This window comes from Leptodactylus fuscus, chromosome 5, assembly GCF_031893055.1.
Source record: "Leptodactylus fuscus isolate aLepFus1 chromosome 5, aLepFus1.hap2, whole genome shotgun sequence".
In the NCBI taxonomy this organism is placed as follows: Eukaryota; Metazoa; Chordata; class Amphibia; order Anura; family Leptodactylidae; genus Leptodactylus; species Leptodactylus fuscus.
In genome coordinates, this window is record NC_134269.1 from 213,521,711 (window position 1) to 213,545,433 (window position 23,723).

Here is a 23,723-nt window from a genome sequence, read left to right on the forward strand (position 1 = left end):
ACCTACAGATTGTCTTTCTATAAGTGTTACCTGATGAGGATCCAGAGACATAAGATTTTGGCCGGTAGCTGACAGTATAAGATATTTATAACGCTATTTAGCTAATGAAATCTTGTATTGATCCTTACAGTTATAGTTTTTACTTACTGAGACCTCAGCAACTTATTTTAAGAAAGAGCCCGGAGCGCAGGTTTGCAGGAGACAAGGCTCAGACAGTCTGCTATGTGCTCTCAGCCAATTCTACCAAGCAGTGTTTTATTGGGCAAAGCTCTGAATGAAAGGATTACTGTAATAGAACCGAAAAATGCTCCATTTATTTATTTTTAGAAAAATCTTATTAATAATACAGGCCGAGATGAGATTTTACCTAATACTAAGATGTTATCCTTGATGCTCAGGGTCAGTATTGAGCTGAACTGCTTGGTCATCTGAGACAAACTGGTTACTATAGACTTGATGCCTAACATTGGCAATATTTCCAGCGGTGTTGTCACACATCTTGTCCCTAGTAATAGTTCTGTCACATTACTCTTTATTGCTACATTACTACACTAATACTGTATCATGTAACATATCTATGTGAGCGGCCTCTGGCTTTATCCTGAGAAATATTCAGGTCTGGGGGACTATTGGGTACAGTGATGGGCTCTACACTGACCATTATATTAACATTCTTACAGGATTCAGGTAAGGAGTTATATAAGGTAGAGCAATGGGGTCCGCACTGATACCTTCTTCACCATTCTTGCAGTATATTTGGTACAGTGTTGGGCTTTACACTGGTCCTTTCATTCCCATTCTTACAGTATTCAGATCAGGAGGAATATTAGGTACAGCTATGGGCTCCACACCGACCCCTTCATTAGCATTCCTACAGTATTGAGGTCAATATGAATATTAGGTACGGCGATGGGCACCACACTGACCCCTTCAGTAGCATTCTGACAGTATTCAGATCAGGAGGAATATTAGGTACAGCGATGGGCTCCACATCAAACCCTTCATTCATTTGTTGAATGGTGCCAGCAGAACTAGCTCAGGATTAATGCTGGGAAGACCAAGGAGATGGTGGTGGACTTTAGTAAACGGAGAGGTGCTCCGACCCCGGTGGAGATCCAAGGAACATGTATTGAGATAGTCAGGACCTATAAGTATCTGGGCGTGCTCCTCAACAATAAACTAGACTGGGCTGATCACCTGGAGGCGCTGCACAGAAAGGGCCACAGCAGGCTCTACCTGCTCAGGAGGCTGAGGGCCTTCGGAGTACAGGGGACACTTCTTAGGGCCTTCTTCAACTCTGTGGTTGCCTCAGCCATCTTTTTCGGTGTGGCCTGCTGGGGAAGCAGTATATCAACCAGGGACAGAAATAGACTTGACAGGCTGATCAGGAGGGCCAGCTCTGTCCTGGGGAGCCCCTTGGACCCAGTACAGGTGGTGGGTGACAGAAGGATACTGTCCGTGGTGACCTCCATGCGGGAGAACAAATCCCACCCCATGTATGGGACCCTGATGGGACTTGGCAGCACTGTAAGTGACCGTCTGCTTCACCCCAAGTGTGAGAAGGAGCTATCGCAGGTCCTTCCTTCCAACCGCGACCAGGCTGTATAATCTACATCAGACCAAGCGAAGAGCTCTCCGCACAGAGAACTAATGATTATGACGATGACCATGAGGTCTTCCTCTTTCTCTTCTGTTTTTCCTTAGCTGCTATGGACTCCTAGTATATCTTCTCTTCTCAGCATATGTGTGTCTACGTCTGTAATATATTACTGTGTATTATCCTGTATCTGTATTACTATGCTGCTGTAACATTCTGAAATTTCCCCAATGTGGGACTATTAAAGGATTATCTTTTCTTATCTTCATTAGCATTCCTACAGTATTGATGTCAGGATGAATATTAGGTACAGCGATGGGCACCCCAATGACCCTTTCATTACTACTCTTACAATTTTCAGATTAAGAGGAACATTAGATACAACAATGGGCCCAACCCTGACCCCTTATTACGATAACTACAGGACACCCTACCACTAGGTCTTTACCTTTTCTCTATATTATAATTTCTTGTACATATAGTATATTTCATATTACGACATCAGAGTGAATCTCAGTAGTATTGTTCTTCAAGCCTCAGAATAACAAGTAGAAAAAGGCGTCTGCGAAAGCTAGAAAGGCATCAAGATTGAACGAGAGCGACATTGATGTGAATATCTGTTAAAACATATGGCGTGAAATAATGTATCAGCAAATGCAAATGTGTTTGTCATGTTTATGAAAACGTATCGGCTTACCATGGTAGGAACTGCGACGATGGAGCGTTTGTGTGTCTTGTCTAATTTCCTTCAAGGAGGGGAGGTTTTCTATGGTTAGTAATATACCTGATGGCAGGAGATTATAAGTAAGAGCGGCTGAAGTCATAGAGGACGGACATCGCTATAAAACCGTTCATTGTATTGGATAATTTAATACTTGGCAGCGAATATGCCGCGTCATTCACTGGATATCCCTTCACTAGTAACGGTTGGTTGGATTGATTCATTGATTGAGATGCTTATGGCAGATACACAATGTCAGTCTGCAGCGGTAAAGGTCACCAGTATTGCTATACTAAAGAGAAACCTTTACAGAGCGGAAGGTGTATATTTTACCGCTATATGATGTTATACATTTTTAGAATGGCCTCATCTTGATTGAATAAACCGCGTCATTTTGGCTCTGATACATAAAATAAATGCGTATCTCTCTGCCAAGAAGAGTCGTGTTGGCAGAACATTGCAAATGAGAGTGGCAAACAGATTAATCCGAGAGGACGCTGCGGCATAAATACATACATTCTTCTTACGGAATTATTACTATTACCTTAGATTGGGCTCCTGCCGTCTGCCTGGCTGCACTTGCCATTTTTGTGTGTCACAGATATGAGGTCTAGTAAAGTTTCTGTGTTATGGCAGAAGAAATCCTCCTGGAGTTATAATGTAATACACTGACAGCAGTATTATAGTAGTTATATTCCTGTACATAGGGGGCAGTATTATAGTAGTTATATTCTTGTATATAGGAGCAGTATTATAGTAGTTATATTCTTGTACATAGGAGCAGTATTATAGTAGTTATATTCCTGTACATAGGGGGCAGTATTATAGTAGTTATATTCTTGTACATAGGAGCAGTATTATAGTAGTTATATTCTTGTACATAGGAGTAGTATTATAGTAGTTATATTCTTGTACATAGGAGTAGTATTATAGTAGTTATATTCTTGTACATAGGAATAGTATTATAGTAGTTATATTCTTGTACATAGGAGCAGTATTATAGTAGTTATATTCCTGTACATAGGGGGCAGTATTATAGTAGTTATATTCTTGTACATAGGAGCAGTATTATAGTAGTTATATTCTTGTACATAGGAGTAGTATTATAGTAGTTATATTCTTGTACATAGGAGTAGTATTATAGTGGTTATATTCTTGTACATAGGAGCAGTATAGTTATATTCTTGTACATAGGAGCAGTATTATAGTAGCTATATTCTTTTACACAGGAGGTAGTATTATAGTAGTTATATTCTTGTACATAGGAGCATTATTATAGTAGTTATATTCTTGTACATAGGAGGTAGTATTATAGTAGTTATATTCTTGTATATAGGAGTAGTATTATAGTAGTTATATTCTTGTACATAGGAGCAGTATTATAGTAGTTATATTCTTGTACATAGGAGCAGTATTATAGTAGTTATATTCTTGTACATAGGAGCAGTATTATAGTAGTTATATTCTTGTACATAGGAGTAGTATTATAGTAGTTATATTCTTGTATATAGGAGCAGTATTATAGTAGTTATATTCTTGTACATAGGGGGCAGTATTATAGTAGTTATATTCTTGTACATAGGAGCAGTATTATAGTAGTTATATTCTTGTACATAGGAGCAGTATTATAGTAGTTATATTCTTGTACATAGGAGTAGTATTATAGTAGTTATATTCTTGTATATAGGAGCAGTATTATAGTAGTTATATTCTTGTACATAGGGGGCAGTATTATAGTAGTTATAGTCTTGTACATAGGAGCAGTATTATAGTAGTTATATTCTTGTACATAGGAGTAGTATTATAGTAGTTATATTCTTGTATATAGGAGCAGTATTATAGTAGTTATATTCTTGTACATAGGGGGCAGTATTATAGTAGTTATATTCTTGTACATAGGAGCAGTATTATAGTAGTTATATTCTTGTACATAGGAGTAGTATTATAGTAGTTATATTCTTGTATATAGGAGCAGTATTATAGTAGTTATATTCTTGTACATAGGGGGCAGTATTATAGTAGTTATATTCTTGTACATAGGAGCAGTATTATAGTAGTTATATTCTTGTACATAGGAGCAGTATTATAGTAGTTATATTCTTGTACATAGGAGTAGTATTATAGTAGTTATATTCTTGTATATAGGAGCAGTATTATAGTAGTTATATTCTTGTACATAGGGGGCAGTATTATAGTAGTTATAGTCTTGTACATAGGAGCAGTATTATAGTAGTTATATTCTTGTACATAGGAGTAGTATTATAGTAGTTATATTCTTGTATATAGGAGCAGTATTATAGTAGTTATATTCTTGTACATAGGAGTAGTATTATAGTAGTTATATTCCTGTACATAGGGGGCAGTATTATAGTAGTTATATTCTTGTACATAGGAGTAGTATTATAGTAGTTATATTCTTGTACATAGGAGTAGTATTATAGTAGTTATATTCTTGTACATAGGGGGCAGTATTATAGTAGTTATATTCTTGTACATAGGGGGCAGTATTATAGTAGTTATATTCTTGTACATAGGAGCAGTATTATAGTAGTTATATTCTTGTACATAGGGGGCAGTATTATAGTAGTTATATTCTTGTACATAGGAGCAGTATTATAGTAGTTATATTCTTGTACATAGGAGTAGTATTATAGTAGTTATATTCTTGTACATAGGAGTAGTATTATAGTGGTTATATTCTTGTACATAGGAGCAGTATAGTTATATTCTTGTACATAGGAGCAGTATTATAGTAGTTATATTCTTGTACATAGGGAGCAGTATTATAGTAGTTATATTCTTGTATATAGGAGTAGTATTATAGTAGTTATATTCTTGTACACAGGAGGTAGTATTATAGTAGTTATATTCTTGTACATAGGAGTAGTATTATAGTAGTTATATTCTTGTACATAGGGAGCAGTATTATAGTAGTTATATTCTTGTATATAGGAGTAGTATTATAGTAGTTATATTCTTGTACATAGGAGCAGTATTATAGTAGTTATATTCTTGTACATAGGAGCAGTATTATAGTAGTTATATTCCTGTACATAGGGGGCAGTATTATAGTAGTTATATTCTTGTACATAGGAGTAGTATTATAGTAGTTATATTCTTGTACATAGGAGTAGTATTATAGTAGTTATATTCTTGTACATAGGGGGCAGTATTATAGTAGTTATATTCTTGTACATAGGAGCATTATTATAGTAGTTATATTCTTGTACATAGGAGGTAGTATTATAGTAGTTATATTCTTGTACATAAGAGTAGTATTATAGTAGTTATATTCTTGTACATAGGGAGCAGTATTATAGTAGTTATATTCTTGTATATAGGAGTAGTATTATAGTAGTTATATTCTTGTACATAGGAGCAGTATTATAGTAGTTATATTCTTGTACATAGGAGGCAGTATTATAGTAGTTATAGTCTTGTACATAGGAGCAGTATTATAGTAGTTATATTCTTGTACATAGGGAGCAGTATTATAGTAGTTATAGTCTTGTACATAGGAGCAGTATTATAGTAGTTATATTCTTGTACATAGGAGTAGTATTATAGTAGTTATATTCTTGTACATAGGAGCAGTATTATAGTAGTTATATTCTTGTATATAGGAGCAGTATTATAGTAGTTATATTCTTGTACATAGGGGGCAGTATTATAGTAGTTATATTCTTGTACATAGGAGCAGTATTATAGTAGTTATATTCTTGTACATAGGAGCAGTATTATAGTAGTTATATTCTTGTACATAGGAGTAGTATTATAGTAGTTATATTCTTGTATATAGGAGCAGTATTATAGTAGTTATATTCTTGTACATAGGGGGCAGTATTATATTAGTTATATTCTTGTACATAGGAGCAGTATTATAGTAGTTATATTCTTGTACATAGGAGTGGTATTATAGTAGTTATATTCTTGTACATAGGAGCAGTATTATAGTAGTTATATTCTTGTACATAGGAGCATTATTATAGTAGTTATATTCCTGTACATAGGGGGCAGTATTATAGTAGTTATATTCTTGTACATAGGAGTAGTATTATAGTAGTTATATTCTTGTACATAGGGAGCAGTATTATAGTAGTTATATTCTTGTATATAGGAGTAGTATTATAGTAGTTATATTCTTGTACATAGGAGCAGTATTATAGTAGTTATATTCTTGTACATAGGAGGCAGTATTATAGTAGTTATAGTCTTGTACATAGGAGCAGTATTATAGTAGTTATATTCTTGTACATAGGGAGCAGTATTATAGTAGTTATAGTCTTGTACATAGGAGCAGTATTATAGTAGTTATATTCTTGTACATAGGAGTAGTATTATAGTAGTTATATTCTTGTACATAGGAGCAGTATTATAGTAGTTATATTCTTGTACATAGGGAGCAGTATTATAGTAGTTATATTCTTGTATATAGGAGCAGTATTATAGTAGTTATATTCTTGTACATAGGGGGCAGTATTATAGTAGTTATATTCTTGTACATAGGAGCAGTATTATAGTAGTTATATTCTTGTACATAGGAGCAGTATTATAGTAGTTATATTCTTGTACATAGGAGTAGTATTATAGTAGTTATATTCTTGTATATAGGAGCAGTATTATAGTAGTTATATTCTTGTACATAGGGGGCAGTATTATATTAGTTATATTCTTGTACATAGGAGCAGTATTATAGTAGTTATATTCTTGTACATAGGAGTGGTATTATAGTAGTTATATTCTTGTACATAGGAGCAGTATTATAGTAGTTATATTCTTGTACATAGGAGTAGTATTATAGTAGTTATATTCTTGTCCATAGGAGTAGTATTATAGTAAGTATACTCTTGTACATAGGTGGCAGTGTTATGGTAGTTACACTATATATATATATATATATATATATATATATATATATATATATATATATATATATAATGTACATAGCTCATCCCCCTATAATAAACATTTAATTACGATAGTACGTCAGCCCTATAATTAGTTCTCTCATTGTCAATAATAGATGTTTGCTCTGTATTGTACAGGGGAGTAACTATAGGGAACAATGAGTTGCATACAGGAGTCTATTTACAAAGGGAAATTTGCTTCAGGGTATGGATTTCCAGGAGGCTGCACATGTGCTGACCTATTCTATACATTATATTAGGTATATATTATGTGTATAAGCAGAGCCAGTGCTTGAACTAATATCAACAGCAATAACAACCATCATTATTGGCTTCCCTGTTAAAGTGTGATAATAGGGATGTCCCTTATATTGCACCCACTATTGCAGCATTGCACATTTCACCTCTTGGTTTACCTTTTCCCATATGGCGGGGGGTCATACTCCTGTTCATCCCAACCTTTCCTGGGCTCATGAACCAATTGCTGAAGTACAGTGAAGACTGACACTGACCCAGGCAGGGCTGTAAAATGGTAGATAGAATGTAAAGGGTTAAAGTATAAGATGCCGCCACCTGATGTACACAGTAAATGTTGTCACAGATGATACGAGGCCTTCTTAATTTTAATTATAATATTTCTCCACCACTTAGCGGTGTGTTTTTGTGACTTCGCAGCGCTGACGGTTACATACTGTAATTTCACAGTTACTCAATTATCACCTTCTATAAAAAGATTGTTAGTGGCAGCAGAGAGCCGGCCGTGCCTTGTCAGCACCGAGGAGTCAGAATCTGATAGAGGATATTTTTGAAAAGAGAAATTGGAAGGTTTTTCTGCACTAGTAGATATATCCAGATCTGAAAAATTTAGGAAACAACCAATATGGCTGCCCTTACAGCTCCCACAAGGTTTGTCCCCTCTCCAGCTTTCCCGTAACCCTAAAAGGCAAATCTATCCAGTAATGTAGTGTGTGAATCATGCGAATTATGGATTTATGGAATGGGTGAGTCTACCCTTGAAATGTTCAGAATTATTTTGGTTGTCATTGGAAACAGTCAGCAGGTTTGTTTGTTGACCTCCCCCCCCCAACAGCTTAGTTTAGCTTAAAGTAAGGTACTGTGTGGGGGCCCCTAGAGGACATTGGTAGTTGTCAGTGAGCCATTATGGGACATTAATAGTTGTCAGGGGGCCATTATGGGACATTAATAGTTGTCAGGGGGCCACTGGGGGACATTGGTAGTTGTCAGGGAGCCGTTATGGGACATTAATAGTTGTTATGGGGCCACTGGAGGACATTGGTAGTTGTCAGTGAGCCATTATGGGACATTAATAGTTGTCAGGGGGCCACTGGGGGACATTGGTAGTTGTCAGGGAGCCGTTATGGGACATTAATAGTTGTTATGGGGCCACTGGAGGACATTGGTAGTTGTCAGTGAGCCATTATGGGACATTAATAGTTGTCAGGGGGCCACTGGGGGACATTGGTAGTTGTCAGGGAGCCGTTATGGGACATTAATAGTTGTCAGGAGGCCACTGGGGGACATTGGTAGTTGTCAGGGAGCCGTTATGGGACATTAATAGTTGTCAGGGGGCCACTGGGGGACATTGGTAGTTGTCAGTGAACCGTTATGGGACATTAATATTTGTCAGGGGGCCACTGGGGGACATTGGTAGTTGTCAGTGAGCCATTATGGGACATTAATAGTTGTCAGGGGGCCACTGGGGGACATTGGTAGCTGTCAGTGAACCGTTATGGGACATTAATATTTGTCAGGGGGCCACTGGGGGACATTGGTAGTTGTCCGTGAGCCATTATGGGACGTTAATAGTTGTCAGGGGGCCACTGAAGGACATTGGTAGTTGTCAGTGAGCCATTATGGGACATTAATAGTTGTCAGGGGGCCACTGGAGGACATTGGTAGTTGTCAGTGAGCCATTATGGGACATTAATAGTTGTTATGGGGCCACTGGAGGACATTGGTAGTTGTCAGTGAGGCATTATGGGACATTAATAGTTGTTATGGGGCCACTGGAGGACATTGGTAGTTGTCAGTGAGCCATTATGGGACATTAATAGTTGTTATGGGGCCACTGGAGGACATTGGTAGTTGTCAGTGAGCCATTATGGGACATTAATAGTTGTCAGGGGGCCACTGGGAAACATTATCAGTTGTCAAGGGGGGGACAATATTACTAGCCTGGGGCCACTGGGGAACATTATTAGTTGTTTAGGGGCCACTAGGGGACATTATTATGTGTCTGAGGGCCACTGGGGAGCATGATGCTATGTGGGGCCACTAAGGGAACTTGGTGATGGTAAAAGGTAAAGTTTTGTACGTACTGGATGGAAAGTATAGTATGGTGTAACATTGAGCATGTATTCAAATGGTGCAGTTGTGATGCAGTAACAATGGGCAAAGAGAGATGCCCTCTTAGTCCCGGGAAAGTGAATGTTCCCAATCTCCTAAATCTGTGACTTGGGAACTTATCACGTTCCGATAAAGGGTTGTGGCCAGCACATTGGCTCGGCCTTATCATAAAATGGGGCCTGTCAGACATAGTTGGGAACACGACCACGTCGGCAGCAGGTATCCCACTACCAGGGAGCGAATTCTCCGACACTCCCCAGACCGCTAATCCCTTATTATTTCCTAGCACTGGTTCCAGTTTCCACCACACAATAGGGCGTAATCTCCCAGTAACAGATGATAATGGATCACTTTCTCTGCGCTCCTTTGTTCGGTGACATTTTACAGCGCTGACATTTGGCTTCCTGCCCCCCCATGAAGAGAGAAGATTACCTCCTAATTATAGGCAGCGTAGGGGGCGACAGCTTTATGGGAGTCTCCCCCTGCTGTTCGGGGATGCAAATACGGTGCTAGGATCCTGCTGTGTTTGTAAGTCAATACTCCTCAGGCTTCATTTATCAGGATTGTCTACTAGGCCTCATCGCCTATAGGAACCAATCATAACTCAGCTCTCATCTCTTAAACTGCTCAGGAAAAATGAAAGCTGCGACGTGATTGGTTGCTATGGATTATCCATTAGATGCATTTGTACCTGTTTTGTAATGGGGGGCCCGATGTCCCCACTTACCTGTATCCACCATAGAAAGGACTATTTACAGTGTTGTGTCCATCCGAGGATTTTCTGACAAAAAAAGCTTAAAATGTATATTTAATGCCAAAGATGCCGCGCCATTCCCCATAGATACCCAAGTTAGGGGGCATTCACACGGAGTAACGCCGGGCGTGTATCACAGCCGTACACGCCGGCGTTACGGCAGACTGCCAAACACTTCCCATTCACTTCAATGGGAGCGCTCGTAACAGCGGCGTTTACAAGTGCTCCCATTGAAGTGAATGGGAAGTATTCGGCAGTCTGCCATAATGCCGGCGTGTACGGCTGTGATACACGCCCGGCGTTACTCCGTGTGAATGCCCCCTTAAAAGAAAAATAGGCACATGTATAGTTACCGACTTTCCAAAATTTGCTGATATAGTTTCAAATTTTAATGACTCGTTTAATGGCCCATGATATAGTCTAATGTCTCCCTTATGGCCCCCACGCAGTGCTGCTTTTGGTTCTCGCACAGTATAATGTCCACCTTGTAATGCCTACACAACATAGTGTCGCACTTGTGATCCTCGCACAGTGTAATGCCCCCCTTGTGGTCCTCGCACATTGTAATGTCCCCCTTGTGGTCCTCACACATTGTAATGCACCCCTTGTGGTCCTCGCACAGTATAATGTACCCCTTGTGGTCCTCGCACATTGTAATGTCCCCCTTGTGGTCCTCGCACATTGTAATGTCCCCCTTGTGGTCCTCACACATTGTAATGCACCCCTTGTGGTGCTGGCACAGTATAATGCACCCCTTGTGGTCCTCGAACAGTATAGTGCCCCCCTTGTGGTCCTCGCACAGTATAATGCACACCTTGTGGTCCCCGCACAGTATAATGCACCCCTTGTGGTCCTCGCACAGTATAATGCACCCCTTGTGGTCCTCATACAGTATAATACCCCCCTTGTGGTCCTCGCACAGTATAATGCCCCCCTTGTGGTCCCCGCACAGTATAATGCACCCCTTGTGGTCCTCATACAGTATAATGCCCCCCTTGTGGTTCTCGTACAGTATAATGCCCCCCTTGTGGTCCTCGCACAGTATAATGCACCCCTTGTGGTCCTCATACAGTGTAATACCCCCCTTGTGGTTCTCGCACAGTATAATGCCCCCCTTGTGGTCCTCGCACAGTATAATGCCCCCCTTGTGGTCCCCGCACAGTATAATGCCCCCTTGTGGTCCTCATACAGTATAATGCCCCCCTTGTGGTTCTCATACAGTATAATGCCCCCCTTGTGGTCCTCACACAGTATAATGCCCCCCTTGTGGTCCTCGCACAGTATAATGCACCCCTTGTGGTCCCCACACAGTATAATGCACCCCTTGTGGTTCTCACAGTATAATGCACCCCTTGTGGTCCTCGCACAGTATAATGCCCCCCTTGTGGTCCTTCGCACAGTATAATGCCCCCCTTGTGGTCCTTGCACAGTATAATGCCCTCCTTGTGGTCCTCGCACAGTATAATGCCCCCCTTGTGGTCCTCGTACAGTATAATGTACCCCTTGTGGTCCTCGCACAGTATAATGCACCCCTTGTGGTCCTCGTACAGTGTAATGCCCCCTTTGTAATCCCTACACAGTATAGTGTCCCCCTTGTTATCCCTACACAATATAATGTCCCCATTGGGATCCCCACAGAATGTAATGTCCCCCTTATGGTCCTTCGAACAGTCTCTGGTGTAGCAGAGCAGACAGTGTAGTAGGACGTGGTAGAGACTCCTTGGCCCAGCACAGTTATCATAACTCACGTCGGTATTATCTATGCCGGTGTCTGGGTTCCTTTGCCAGTTCTCTACCTAATTTATGAAGCAGCGGGAGCCTCTGTATAAGTCCGGGCGGCCTCGTGCCTGTCGGGGCCATTATCAGGTTTCGTACACCAGTCTGCCCCATTGTTTCCAGCAGACACACTATTGTCCTTCATAGCTGAATGTGAACCAGGACGTAGGTCTTAGGTTAACCTTATACTATGAGATGTGCGAGGCCTAATACCGCCTATAGGAGGCGTCCGAAATCTGAAATGAGTCAGGTCCCTTAAAGGGATTGTCACCAGACCCCAGCACATCCCCCTCGGCCCTGTACCTAGATAGGTGGGGGTCACCTTTGTCATACAATGTTTTCCCTTTGTGAATCGCTGTCCCCATTGCTGAAATATCGCTGTTTTGTCAATATGCAAATGAGCTCTTTGAAGTAACAAGGGCGCCGCCATTGCTGCAAAGAGCTCATTTACGTATTAAAGAAATGGCAATATTTCGATAACGGAGGCAGCGATTCACGAGGGGAAAACAGCGTTTGATTCAGGTGACCCTAACCCATCTATCTACGCGGCTGGTGTGATAAGTTGGGGATCTGGTGACACTCCCTTTAATACCAGCGGGATTTCTGCTGATAGACGTCAAGTTACTTAATGCAGACAAGACTGATGCCCAGAACGGGCGATATCCCGGGGTCTGCTGGGTAATTCTATATAGAAAGGGAGCTAATGGCTGATATGACCGAGGGGGGTCTCAGCGCTAATGCAGAGAGCGGCTCGGCTGACAGGCTACCCACAATGCACCCGGGCACCAATTCAAGACGTCTCGCTTCACTGAAGACGCAATGAAATGTCTCACTTTAATAAACTCTCCAGATCTCTGCAGGAGACGAGGAGACATCTGACTGCCTCTTAAGATTGTGAAATTAACTACAGTGTTGTCAGTCTTCATCTTCTGCCCATATGGACTTCATTGTGAGGGATAGAGCGTCTGATGCCAACAGCAGCACAGAGGATTTCAGTAAAGGAGCAGGTAGATCCGGTAGTGACATGTGTCTTGGTGTAATCAAGACAGCAGCACAGAGTCTTTCAGGAGAGGATTGTGCTGAGGATATTGTCGCAGGTAGTAACCAGTCCACTTGTGATTCAGTTACTCAGGACCGGTCTCTATGGGACAATTGGAAGAGGCCCACAGCAGCGCAGAGTATTTCAGGTGGGAAGCGCGTTGACCTTGTGGAACGAATAACTCATCTTTTTTTCGTAATGATGAGGCTACACGGGCGAAGAAGCAATGTCACGACCTACTAGAAGTGAAGGGGGATGACGAGAAAAGGCAAAGTCTTAAGCAGCACAGAGTATTTCAGAAGATGAGGGTGTTGATCTTATGGAGGAAGAAGGGTCTGGTCCTCTCCTATAAGGTCAGGGCTGTATATGATGGAGCGGTATCATGAGATCGAGAGGAGAACATTGACACAGCAGTGCCCTCAGCAGCACAGAGTATTTAAGGAAGGAAGAATTTTTCCATTTTGGCAGGGCGTTCCATCACTTGCCCCTCACATATCAGCGTTGCTCTGTGTGACGGTGTACATCTATAACGTAGGTGGCGTCACATGGTCAGCAGGGGGCAGTATTGGGGTCACCTCTGTGGCTCTATGTATTAGAGTGCTGCCTGTCATTGTACCGCGTCTACCGCCATCTGGACTCGCTGCTATTCTGAGGATCGCTTCTCTGTGCCATGTGCTCTGCAGAGGGAACAGGGGAAGCGCAGGCTAATCTCCCCGCAGGCTACTGCGGCCAGCCGTACAAACTGGATGAATGGACGCACATACCCGCCATGACACGTCCTTATGAGACGCAGCGAGAAGATCTCTGCACGGATAGAATAAAACATCAGCGCTCACACACCAGCTCACACATATATATATATATATATATATATATATATATATATATATATACTGATAGAAGTGTCATATCACTGTAGAACGTGTGGTCTTGTGTGAAACTGCGTCTTACCACCAGAGGGCATAAAAGTGCTCTATAAAAAAAAACTTTCAGAAGCTACTTATGAGTAGTGCACCTCTTGGCGTGAGATCACTGACTACTAGACAATGCACTCAGACATGTTGCCCACTTGACAGACTTTAAGTGGGGGCGCGTCATTGGGTTGGATCATGCTTTTGATAAATCCCCCCCCCCCCCAGCTCTGACCTAGCTATTAAGAGACGTTGCGGCAGTGGTTCCATCGACAGGCCACAGTCATCACGACAAGCACAAGCAGCTCCTGCAGTTTCCTTGTCCACCATCCAGACACTGGGGGCGCCTTCATTACACCCCCTTGTCTCTACCTGGACCATTCCCAGGCACTTAGCAATGAGAAAGGTGGCATCATGGCGTCCATTGTCCTTGTCCTGCCACTGACAGCCAGGCTCCGTAGTCTTCGTATGCCGCGATGTCCATCTGACTGTACAGATTGGAGCCGTATTGTCTATAGTGATGGATCCGGGGTCTGTTTGGGACCTCAGGATGGTCGGGTTGGAGTATGAAGGCCTCGCGGTGAGCGCTTCAATCCTGCCTTTGCTGTGGAGTGACACACTGCCCCCTGCTGGTGTGATGATGTGGGGAGCCATCACGATTCTCGATGTATGAAATCCTGGTCTGACTGGTCTATGACTACACGCGTCTATCTATACTCACCTCTGCCACAACTCTATGATACATCAGTAGATACAGTAAGGTGGAATATCCCTTTAAGTAGCAGCAAACACATGGAGTGTATCATGTAAGGCCGGACAATTACACCGATAGCGGAGATGATGTGGTCGTGTTGTTCTGCATTAAGCCATTTCATTTAATGCAGCCCAACCCCACCCCCGCCCTCCCCGCCGAAACTCCAACAGCACCGAGTAATGACTGATGAAGATGGAGGAAACAGCAGCCGTATAATATATACTATAGTATATACTGTATATAGTAGGACTAGGAAAAGCGTAAAATAGAAGACCATACAGGACCAGATAATAATACAAAAGTATGGCGGCATTTATTATAGCAGAATATACACCAAGTATTATAGTAGTTATATTCTTGTACATAGGAGGTAGTATTATAGTAGTTATATTCTTGTACATAGGAGCAGTATTATAGTAGTTATATTCTTGTACATAGGAGTAGTATTATAGTAGTTATATTCTTGTACATAGGAGTAGTATTATAGTAGTTATATTCTTGTACATAGGAGGTAGTATTATAGTAGTTATATTCTTGTACATAGGAGCAGTATTATAGTAGTTATATTCTTGTACATAGGAGCAGTATTATAGTAGTTATATTCTTGTACATAGGAGTAGTATTATAGTAGTTATATTCTTGTACATAGGGGCAGTATTATAGTAGTTATATTCTTGTACATAGGAGTAGTATTATAGTAGTTATATTCTTGTACATAGGAGTAGTATTATAGTAGTTATATTCTTGTACATAGGAGGTAGTATTATAGTAGTTATATTCTTGTACATAGGAGGTAGTATTATAGTAGTTATATTCTTGTACATAGGAGGTAGTATTATAGTAGTTATATTCTTGTACATAGGAGTAGTATTATAGTAGTTATATTCTTGTACATAGGAGCAGTATTATAGTAGTTATATTCTTGTACATAGGAGTAGTATTATAGTAGTTATATTCTTGTACATAGGGGCAGTATTATAGTAGTTATATTCTTGTACATAGGAGTAGTATTATAGTAGTTATATTCTTGTACATAGGAGTAGTATTATAGTAGTTATATTCTTGTACATAGGAGGTAGTATTATAGTAGTTATATTCTTGTACATAGGAGTAGTATTATAGTAGTTATATTCTTGTACATAGGAGTAGTATTATAGTAGTTATATTCTTGTACATAGGAGTAGTATTATAGTAGTAATATTCTTGTACATAGGAGGTAGTATTATAGTAGATATATTCTTGTACATAGGAGCAGTATTATTACAGTAATCCATGTAAGTTATATATTTCTTATATTGTTACTCCATGATGTGTGTGATGTTCATTATGATAATGGAAATGTATTGATTGTTTTCTCCAATTAAGTAACCACTACATCTCCCACCATTGTTTTCTCCTTCCTCCTTACTTAGCTCCATCCTTCTGTATGTAAGATGTTCTTCTAGTCCGTCTCCTGGTTCAGGATCACTAGTCACCATTTAGCAGTGTCTTACAGTATAATATATAGTAGCTGCACGCAGCGGTAGTGCTCGCCGATCCCGGGGGATTCCTCCATTACTAATATACTCCGTTAACTCCAGAATTCTCAGGTCTATCGCTGAGCTCAGGAAAAAAATGGGAAATAGTTGCATCATTAATATTGTGCAGGATCCGTACAGACGCGTGAGTCATGAGCGCAGCGGGGGCGGTAAGTCATTGCTGGGATATAGCAGGGGATATATATATCATTGTGACCATTGACCACCAATTACAAGGACCCTGTCAAGTCTGTGGCTGACAATCTAGAAGGGCGTGAATACTTTTGCATGGGGCTGCTGTATAGATATTGGACCTAGTGGTAGGTACAGTCTCCTTGTGTGGCCGGTTTACGGCCCATGGAGGGGCAATTACGGAGCAATTCTCGGCCCCCTCTACCTGGCGGTAATGAAATGGCAGCCATTAAGCCGATTGGATTTTCCTCTTCTTTGGTTTTTCGCCTTCCCAATGGATTTTTCTCATTTCCAGGATCGGATTTATGTCCCATTTAATAGATAAGTAAAATTTCAAGAAATTGGATATCTGTCAATGGCTGATTTAGGGAATTGCATAAGTATTGGACCCCCTAACGCAATGCTAATCTATCAACATGTCTGTGTTTACTGACCGGAACGTACCATAATGAATGACCTTGTAGGGGTTCCTTGTCACTGCCCCGGCAACTCATTGTCAGTGTCGCCAATACTGCACCGTATGTATACAGGTAATGGGTGGATATAAGGAAATGTAATATAACGGCTCATCCTGATCTTCCTGGTGCATTAGCGGAGGTCTAGAAATATATAACGTATATGAAAGTTACACAGACAGAGCAGCTGGAGGGGGATATAATGTGATATTACAGATGTCCTGGCAGTCTAAGAGTTAATCCCCCCACCCCCGCCTCACATACGGCCATAATCCTATCTATTAAGCGCGGCCGCCTTTTCCTGCCGTGCCCAGAATTTCAGCCAATTATCTTGTTATTGATCCTATTCTCCTGGAGACATGTATCTGCATGAATGGACGCCGGCCGACCTCCCGCCACTGTCAGCTTCAATTACACCGCCGGCGTTCTGCACTGCGCTCAGGGATTCCCCGCCATTGCGGATAGACAAATCTATGAAGCCGGGAGAGATCTTTATATAAACTGTAACCTAAAACGAGTCAGAATAAATTAGAAGCATTTAGGTAACACAACAATATAAAAAAAATACGGAAATAATACCGCCATACAGTGCTTGTGTAATAGTAGTACCGCTATATGGTGTCATACAATCAAATCCCTAATTAACAGCAGCCATATAATTTTGCTAAAGAGTGCCTATATAGTACTGCCATACAGTGATAATGTATACTATGGCAATGTGCCAATATTCAGCTCCAACTTAATACCGCAATATGGTGTTATACAATCAGATCACTAATTGACTATAGAGTGCGTACATTGTACTGCCATATAGTACTCATGTGATACTATAGTAAAATACAAAAATACAGCAAGCACTTAATTCCCGCAATATGGTGTTATACAATCAAATAATTAACTAACCACCCTATATAATACTGCCATATAGTGCTCATACTGTAGTAAAATGCCAAAATACATCATCCACTTAATACCGCAATACATTGTCATACAACCATATCCCACATGACACTGCTATAGAGTGCCTATATAGTTCCGCCATTCAGTGCTAATGTATACTACGGCAATGTGCCAAACTTCAGCTCCCACTTAATACCACAATATGGTGTTCTAATATCAAATCACTAATTGACTATAGAGTGCGTACATTGTACTGCCATATAGTGCTCATGTGATACTATAGTAAAATACAAAAATACCACACGCACTTAATTCCCGCAATACGGTGTTATACCATCAAATCACTAACTAAGTAACCACACTATATAATACTGCCATATAGTGCTCATACTGTAGTAAAATGCCGAAATACAGAAACCACTTAATACCGTTATACGGTGTCATACAATCATATCCCTCATGATACTGCTATAGAGTGCCTATATAGTACTGCCATATAGTGCCAATGTAATACTTACTATAGTAAAGTGCCAAAACAGGGAAGCCACTTAATACCGCGATACGGTGTCATACAATCATATCCCACATGATACTGCTATAGGGTGCGTATATAGTACTGCCATATAGTGCCAATGTACTACTTACTATAGTAAAGTGCCAAAATAGGGAAGCCACTTAATACCGCAATACGGTGTCATACAATCATATCCCACATGATACTGCTATAGGGTGCCTACATAGTACTGCCATATAGTGCTCATATAATACTCTTAAAGTGCCGAAATACAGCATATAATACTGCTATATGGAGCAGGGTAGGTGATGGCGGGGTGGAGGTTCTTACCATCTTGTCTCTCCTCCATTCGCCCCTTATTCCTATGTCATACCCTGAGCTTTTTTAGACTTTTTGCCTCCGCTGTGACTTGTAGTGCCATCTGTCGGTCATCTGTGGCGCTGTCACCGGCCGGGCACAGAGCTGGCACTGCAGTACTTTCCCCCGCCATGCAGTCTTGATGCAGAATCCTCCCTTGGCTGGAGCTGTGAGGAGAGGAGGCGGCTGACGAGAGCTGACAGGACGCCCACACAGCCGCGCCAGCCCGGCCGCCATCACAGTGACAGCAGCAGAGGTTCCTGTCAGGCCTTGGGTGCAGCTCCTCCATCATTCCTTCTAGACGTCTTCAGGCGCTGAGGAAAACCCTTGCTCTTTAACCCTTACTGTGTTTCTTAGTGATATCTGTTTCAGGCCGCTGGTTCCCCTGCCAATATCACAGGTGTGAACAGAGCCTAACAGATACATGTAGATGACGCTTTTATATTGTCATCCATCTTTCCCAGAATCCTCAAAGGCAAATGTTCCTCGTTTTCATTTCTATATCATAATATTAATAGACAGACTTTCCATTCAAACTGCCATTGAGCAGAGGAAGAAGTAACATCTCTTTTCCCTGCAGCCACCACTAGAGGGAGCTTACTGCATACTTACTATCTATTGAGTTCTATGTAAATCCAGTATGCAGTGAGCTCCCTCTAGTGGGGACTCCATGTAGTCACAGTTTTATCTTTATGCAGAGGGTTTGGAGCTCTGTATCAGAAAAATGGAGCCCCGCCTGATATATTGATATATTAAAAATTAATCCCTGCAGCATTATGGACATATTTTGATCAATAAACCAAAAAGGTGGACATTCCCTTTAAGGACCATGAACAGGTCTTCACTATATCATTAGGTTCTGATGCCGCCATTTTTTTCCTAATAAGTGCTGATGTTTTTATAACTGACTCATCTTTCCCCGAATCCTGCAGGGATAACGTGTTTAATTTCTTAATTTATGTGCCAAGATCCTTGTTCTATTTCTTTATCATTACATAAATAAGCAAACTGTCCATTCAGAAGCTCGGGAAAGCTGAGTGATACAAAAAGGCTATACATGAAACCCTGGTTTAACAGGTGTAACAGGTCTGTAATATAATGAAATCTCTTCTCCCTCCAGCACCACCAGGGGGAGCTCACTGCACACTTCCTGATGATTGAACTCTATGCATATCCAGCTCCCTCTAGTGGAGACTCCATGTAATCACAATTTAATCTCTATACATGCGATTTGGAGCTCTGTATCGGAAAAACGGAGCCCCGTCTGCTATAATGATATATTAAACATTAACCTGTGCAGAATTTTGCATCTTTTTGGATGATAAAATCACGACTATGGACAATCCCTTTAAGGAGTGTGGCCTAGTTCCTTTAAATCGCAGTGACAAGTCCTTGTGTAGCGTACAGCACTTACTAAGGTATATATTACATTAAAATCTGACGGAGGGGCCGTGTTTGGGAAAGTAATTGGAGCTGGGGCCCCTGACTGAGCCGTGCCCGGGGGCCCCTGGTATAATTGATCTCTCAGGGATTCGGCCCCTGACTCTGTACTCTACTTACATGCCATTTACATACCGTATACGTCTGCCCCAGTGACACCGCACTCCCCGCTGTCTCCAGTGTAACCAGCAGATGGATAGAAACCAGTTTTATAAAATTAGGTCAAATCGGAATTTTTTTAAAAAAATTTAATTTTATTTTTTTTAATTCCTTAGCTTCTACAATCCCTCATGGCGCATCTATAAATCCTTTATCCAAGACGTACCAGAAGACATTAGATATCTCCGAAGCCTAAAAACATAGATTTCTGCTATGAGAGCGCCACCTATGGCCCGAAAAGGGAAGTGGATATTTTTTGGGAAAAAAAAAAAAAATCCTATTATACAGGGATTACATAGATGTCACAGCGGATTATGTTATTGCTGGGCATATGTGCGGATATGAGCCAAGAGATAAAACCAACAGTAACTGATCCGCCATTACAGCAAAAAATATCTCTTAAAGGGACGGGACACTTTATTTGCAAAGAATGAATTAAAGGGGTTCTCCACCTTGGACAATCCTTTTTGTCAGAAGGGTCCTCTAATGATAGGATGATCACGAAAGAAGTGTCCACTGATTATAAGATGACCACAGGGCGTCCTTCTGCTAAATTCTGCAGCGATCAGCCGTGATCTAACAGGTCACCTGGTAAAAAGTGTCCGATTTCCCAACAGCACCACCGCAGGTGAAATGTAGCATTACAAGTTGTCCATCCAATTCACTTGCCTGTCTGTGTAATGTTTAGGTGTAATATTTAGTCCTCCAGGGTAAGAGAGGTTCTGTGTAGCCACACTAGGTAATAGATAAAGGTCCATCCTCTGACCCTGATCTCCTTAAAGGGGCGGTACAGGGTTAGAAAATTATGACCGATTCCTTAATTTTGATATTGCGCATCAGCCCTATTAGCGTCGATGAGGTTGAGCTGTAATATCTAACACCAGTTTTTGTGAGGATGATTTGTCACAGCCGATGGTTTGTTACAGTGTATCAGTGACCCAATTAGACCATCACAGAACAATGACGAGGCTTTATATCCATAGGAACTAATGAGTCCTGATATTAACCCCTTCCTTGTGACCGCAAACCATCATTACTCTAGACAAAGATGTTTCCACTGCTCCGATACCGCACATAGTCCAGGCACAGTGTGTCACCGCAGGACGTGATAGCTGAGAATGGACCAAAGTAATATCCGCCATCAGTGCATATAAGGGAGAGCAGAGATATTATTATACTGCCAATATACTGCTCAGGAAATGGAGTGTTATACCAGAGAGATAGAATAATGCAAGCGAGATACTGACTGCAAGCCATACTACATGTAATACTGCCAAAGATTGTAATGTTCTTATACATAGGTGGCAGTATTATTGTAGTTATATTCTTGTACATAGGAGTAGTATTATAGTAGTTATATTCTTGTACATAGGAGCAGTATTATAGTAGTTATATTCTTGTACATAGGAGTAGTATTATAGTAGTTATATTCTTGTACATAGGAGGTAGTATTATAGTAGTTATATTCTTGTACATAGTAGGTAGTATTATAGTAGTTATATTCTTGTACATAGGAGTAGTATTATAGTAGTTATATTCTTGTACATAGGAGTAGTATTATAGTAGTTATATTCTTGTACATAGGAGTAGTATTATAGTAGTTATATTCTTGTACATAGGAGCAGTATTATAGTAGTTATATTCTTGTACATAGGAGCAGTATTATAGTAGTTATATTCTTGTACATAGGAGTAGTATTATAGTAGTTATGTTCTTGTACATAGGAGGTAGTATTATAGTAGTTATATTCTTGTACATAGGAGCAGTATTATAGTAGTTATATTCTTGTACATAGGAGTAGTATTATAGTAGTTATATTCTTGTACATAGGTGCAGTATTATAGTAGTTATAGTCTTGTACATAGGAGTAGTATTATAGTAGTTATATTCTTGTACATTGGAGCAGTATTATAGTAGTTATATTCTTGTACATAGGAGTAGTATTATAGTACTTATATTCTTGTACATTGGAGTAGTATTATAGTACTTATATTCTTGTACATAGGAGGTAGTATTATAGTAGTTATATTCTTGTACATAGGAGCAGTATTATAGTAGTTATATTCTTGTACATAGGAGTAGTATTATAGTAGTTATATTCTTGTACATAGGTGCAGTATTATAGTAGTTATAGTCTTGTACATAGGAGTAGTATTATAGTAGTTATATTCTTGTACATTGGAGCAGTATTATAGTAGTTATATTCTTGTACATAGGAGGTAGTATTATAGTACTTATATTCTTGTACATTGGAGTAGTATTATAGTACTTATATTCTTGTACATAGGAGCAGTATTATAGTAGTTATAGTCTTGTACATAGGAGTAGTATTATAGTAGTTATATTCTTGTACATAGGAGTAGTATTATAGTAGTTATATTCTTGTACATAGGAGCAGTATTATAGTAGTTATATTCTTGTACATAGGAGTAGTATTATAGTAGTTATATTCTTGTACATAGGAGGTAGTATTATAGTAGTTATGTTCTTGTACATAGGAGTAGTATTATGGTAGTTATATTCTTGTACATAGGAGCAGTATTATAGTAGTTATATTCTTGTACATAGGAGTAGTATTATGGTAGTTATATTCTTGTACATAGGAGTAGTATTATAGTAGTTATATTCCTGTACATAGGAGTAGTATTATAGTAGTTATATTCTTGTACATAGGAGCAGTATTACAGTAGTTATATTCTTGTACATAGGAGTAGTATTATAGTAGTTATATTCCTGTACATAGGAGTAGTATTATAGTAGTTATATTCTTGTACATAGGAGTAGTAATATAGTAGTTATATTCTTGTATATAGGAGCAGTATTATAGTAGTTATATTCTTGTACATAGGAGCAGTATTACAGTAGTTATATTCTTGTACATAGGGGCAGTATTATAGTAGTTATATTCTTGTATATAGGAGCAGTATTATAGTAGTTATATTCTTGTACATAGGAGTAGTAATATAGTAGTTATATTCTTGTATATAGGAGCAGTATTATAGTAGTTATATTCTTGTACATAGGAGCAGTATTACAGTAGTTATATTCTTGTACATAGGAGGTAGTATTATAGTAGTTATATTCTTGTACATAGGAGTAGTATTATAGTAGTTATATTCTTGTACATAGGAGTAGTATTATAGTAGTTATATTCTTGTACATAGAAGTAGTATTATAGTAGTTATATTCTTGTACATAGGAGCAGTATTATAGTAGTTATATTCTTGTACATAGGAGTAGTATTATAGTAGTTATATTCTTGTACATAGGAGTAGTATTATAGTAGTTATATTCTTGTACATAGAAGTAGTATTATAGTAGTTATATTCTTGTACATAGGAGGTAGTATTATAGTAGTTATAT

At 39.8% G+C, this 23,723-nt stretch overlaps 1 protein-coding gene across 1 annotated transcript in view; it reads left to right on the forward strand.

Annotated features, from left to right (window-relative positions):
• Positions 1 to 23,723, forward strand: part of SYN3 (synapsin III) — a 159,761-nt gene that overhangs the window by 4,368 nt on the left and 131,670 nt on the right. The gene's annotated exons all lie outside the window — the stretch shown is intronic.